The sequence below is a fragment of the Nicotiana attenuata genome, unplaced genomic scaffold (genome assembly GCF_001879085.1).
Source record: "Nicotiana attenuata strain UT unplaced genomic scaffold, NIATTr2, whole genome shotgun sequence".
NCBI classification, from domain to species: Eukaryota; Viridiplantae; Streptophyta; class Magnoliopsida; order Solanales; family Solanaceae; genus Nicotiana; species Nicotiana attenuata.
In genome coordinates, this window is record NW_017671727.1 from 80,161 (window position 1) to 83,820 (window position 3,660).

The window sequence follows — 3,660 nt, forward strand, 5'->3', positions numbered from 1 at the left end:
ACTGCAACTTCCGAAATTCCAATCCGACCATCGGATCAAAACTCACTATCGGACCGGAAACTTAAAAAATTCAAACTTCGGCATTTCAAGCCTAAATGAGCTACGAACTTCCAAAATACATTACGAACACGCTCCCAACCCCGAAATCACCTAACGGAGCTAACGGAACCATCGGATTTTCATTCCGAGGTCGTCTTCACACTGTTCCGACTACGGACCATTTTTCAACACTTAAGCTCTCATTTAGGGACTAAGTGTCCCAAAACTCTCCGAAACCCAACACCGAACGTCCCGGCAAACCAAAATAGCAGAAATGAACTTAGGGGAAGTAGTTAATAGGGGATCGGGGCGTTAATTCTTAAGACGACCGGCCGGGTCGTCACACTTAAAGAAAACCTTTTAAAAGGTACTAAAAGAAAATTCTCTTCTTTTTTTGAATTTTTAGTCCTAATATACTAAAGGAAGTATAAAAAACACTAATTCCTAAAATAAAACCGCCTCAAATATTTTTTTTTCTTGATTTCTAGGAGTAGTATTTCTATAGAAAATTCTAACGGAAATATAAAAACACAAAATATCTTTTTTTTTGGATCTTTGAGTTACACCACACCTTCTCAAATACAAAATAAAGAGTACAATAAAAAAAAACTTGACATTACTGTACAATACTAGAAAGTAAAAGACGACAAAAAAAAAAACATACTCAAAAATAAAATAAAAAAAAAAATAAAAAAAATAAATCTCCTTAAACAACTCCTGAATGCAGTGGTCTTGGGGTATCTGTCATGCTCAAACCCCGGTAAGCAAATCCACACCTGTATGAAAACAAAAACTCAAACCAACACTAGGTGAGAAAATAACACTCGCTACAAGACATGATTGAGGCTATTTTTGCAAAATGACTTATTTAGCCAAAAGGTGGCCAGAAGTGCAAAATTTGGCTAAGACCCTGCAAAGCCAAGAACCTAATCTCACTAGGAAGACCGGACCCTATGTGGGTTGCCTACGTATCACGCCCCGAAAGACGAGAATCAGGTATGCGTAGTTCGGGCAGATTGGATACGAGCGAAAATAAAAAAAAACTAACTTAGAGAAAACATATTTTTTGTCCTTTCCTTGAAAATGATGAAACATGCAAACTCTTTTTTGGATTTTCTTTTTCCTTTTTTTTTAATTTTTGATTTTTGAAAAATGATAAAAAGTGCAAAATCTTTTTGAATTTTTCGTGTTTTTTTTTGTCTTTTTCTTAATAAAAATGTAACAAAAATATAACTAGGCCCTACTTGCTTTATTTTCATACTTCACCCTCTCTTTTTCTTTTTTTCATTTTTTCATTTGCCCTCAACTATCGTTGGTCTACCAAATGACCCTTTTCCCCTTAAATAAATGCAACATTGAAGCACATAGGATGCATCAAGATGGTCTGTTATTTTGGGTACACCTGTCCTAGACGGACCCAACCCCTGTGTTGAGTCCCCTAAGTCAAATGCACATGATGCAAACAAACGTTCCTACTAGGGATCCGGCATGAGGCTGAGTTATTCTAGGTTCAAAACCTGGGTATTTATTCTAGACTGTGTACCCGAGCAGACAACTCGAGTCGAGGAGGGGGCTACGTACCGGGGACCCGAAAGATCATCCGGCTTAGTAACTTGTCCGAGCCTCTTTCTTATTTCAAGGTATGACACTAACAGAATAAGGAGTCTCGACCAGTAAGCACATCCCCGAAGATAAGAAGAGAAGAGTTTCGTAACAGTTTATATGTACAGTTCAAATAATATCAAAACAGTAAAAACATCATTTTGCACATTAAGCCCAACATGTAAAAATATCAGATAATAAACAAAGCCAAGTACAACAATTATTCTAAGCTCGAATTCTTGAACCCTGAACCAGAGATTCTGGGTTCGATCCTCAGCAGAGTCGCCAGAGCTGTCACACCTCCCTTTTACCTACACCCCCGTAAAAGGGTATAAAGGAGTTTTTCCAATTAAAGGACAATCGAAACGGGATTTGTTATTAAAAGATTCAGAGTCGCCACTTGGGAGATTTATGGTGTCCCAAGTCACCAGTTGAATCCCGAATCGAGGAAAAAAAATTGACTCTATTTAACAATCCGCGAACCAGAAATCCGAGTAAGGAATTCTGTTAACCCGGGAGAAGGTGTTAGGCATTCCCGAGTTCCCTGGTTCTAGCACGGTCGCTCAACTGTCATATTCGACTTGATTATCTAATTTTAAACAATTATGAACCTATGTGCAAATTTTAGTTTTAACCGCTTTTATCCATTTTTTAGAGAAAATTGCAACGTTATTAAAACACGTCTCGAACCACGTCACATAAATGCACCCGTGGTTTTTGACATACTTTAACATTGTTGAGATTTGGATTTGGGTCACATAAATGTGCACCCGAGTTTAAGAAAGTAGATTATTAAATACGCGCCTAAAGCAACTACGCGTTTGCACTTTGCGAGGGCCATGGAATTTGCTAAATGGCACGCCTCGAATTCTAAGGATTAAAATGAAGATTAATTAAAACGAGGGCCACGCAATTGTAATTTTTGTTTAGCACGGCGCACCTCAATTTATTCTAATCAAGAGATTCCTAAATTAAATTACGAGATGGATTATTATGGCGCACCTCCATTTCCAATCTCCCGATTTATGCACCTTGCTTCTGATTGTCACTGCCCTGCATGTTGCTTTGCATTTCAAGCAGCTTGTGTTGCTCCTTCTCATCAGCTACTTGTGGATTTACATCTTTCATGGCCTTGGGCTTGTTGCTCGTGGACTGCTGGTACATGACACCACCAAACATGCAAATCAGCAGCCCCAGTGTTCTGATAAGTTTGGAGTGTTTATCCCATATAACTAGACTTATCACTACTGTCAAAAGTTTGTTCACAATGCCAAGAACAGTAAATCCTATTGCAGAGATTGTTCTACGGCAAGAAAATCCAAAGAAGGATATTGCTAAACCAAATAAACACGACAGGGCTACTAGTAACACCACTTGAAAGCTATGCCAATCAGACTCGTCGTCAATTCCTTGTTTAATTCACCCATTACAAGTAACTCTATAGGAAAGAGCAGCAAAGCCTCAAGATTGTTGTACAGCACAAGACCCCACGTATTTAGACCAATTGTCATAACCACATGCTTGATGCAAACAAAATCAATAGACATGCTCACTAAATAGGCCAAGGCCCAGCCATAAGCTATAAGAGTGTACTGGTAATCTGTACAAACATAGAGCACGCTACCAACAAAGATAGTACCAAGTGACAACCACATAATTGAAGCTTATTAAAAGAAGCAGGTAAAAACTATACTATTTTAGGCCTTTGTATCCACACCATTCAACAAAATGTCTCCTTCATTTTTCAACAGTATTCTGCCCAGAAATTGGTTTAACAAAAACATATTTCGGATCATTTTTTAATCACAGGACAACTAACAGATCCATACCAACATGGTGAATCAACAAAAATGAGTTTTGTTCAGGCCTTCTTAAAGAGCAATAACACCAACAGGAATGCGTATATACATTAGGAAGCTAATCCCAGTTTATTCTGGACTTGGTGACATGCTTATTAAGATTCTCACAATGATCCAGATTCATACCAAACCTTTAAATTAACCAGAACATTCAGTCCAA

General features: G+C 38.0%; 1 pseudogene; it reads right to left on the reverse strand.

The window, feature by feature from the left end:
* The window catches only part of LOC109209889, a 17,114-nt pseudogene extending 13,818 nt beyond the window's left edge, over positions 1–3,296 (reverse strand).
* Positions 3,297–3,660: the final 364 nt, after the last annotated feature.